Here is an 803-nt window from a genome sequence, read left to right on the forward strand (position 1 = left end):
GGTTGAAGAATTTTTGGACTCAGCATATAACAATCTTCTTAATTACTTCAACCAAGAAGAAAATGTGCCACAAGATAATTAATTACTGCATTCTTGTTTAAAAGATGAATATACTAAATTGATACGTCTTAAAGTTTATAGGTATGATTGTAAAAGTGATGAAAGTTTAATGGTGGTAAGTGAAATTTTTCTAAATATTAAAAAGTTAAATGTCAGTAATTTAGTCACTAAAATTTTTCATATACAGTATTATCATCATGAAAAATTATGCCGAACATTCCAGTCAACCATTGAGATTGTCAATTTTCTGCTTTATGAGGTTTATTCAAATAAACAACAGACGACAAACAAGAACAAATCGGAATGAGAGTATTTGGTGAGTTGGAGATGCAACTACATGTTATTAATTCCTTGATAATATTGATGGCTATTCATTATAATACTAGTATTATAATATTTTCAGGAACATAGAAGAGGAGTACTACTTAAGAGGAAGAGGACATTTCCAATTTCTAGTAGTAGTCATAGTAAATCAAAGGAAAAGATGTGCTTCTCATCATCTGACGAATGTGAGGAATACATGAATGCAACAGTGGAGGAACTTTTAGCTGTCGTATATATGAATCTTTTAAATTTTTTAAAAGAGCAGCATGAAGAGTTCTTATCTGACTCTATGGATTCAGAAGTAGCATGTGAAATGGCTGAAGAATTTTTGGACTCAACATATAACAAACTTCAACTAGGAAGAAAATGTGCTACAAGTTAATTAATTACTGCATTCTTGTTTATTACTTGAAAACAGT

This window comes from Alnus glutinosa, chromosome 7 (genome assembly GCF_958979055.1).
Source record: "Alnus glutinosa chromosome 7, dhAlnGlut1.1, whole genome shotgun sequence".
Lineage (NCBI taxonomy): Eukaryota > Viridiplantae > Streptophyta > Magnoliopsida > Fagales > Betulaceae > Alnus > Alnus glutinosa.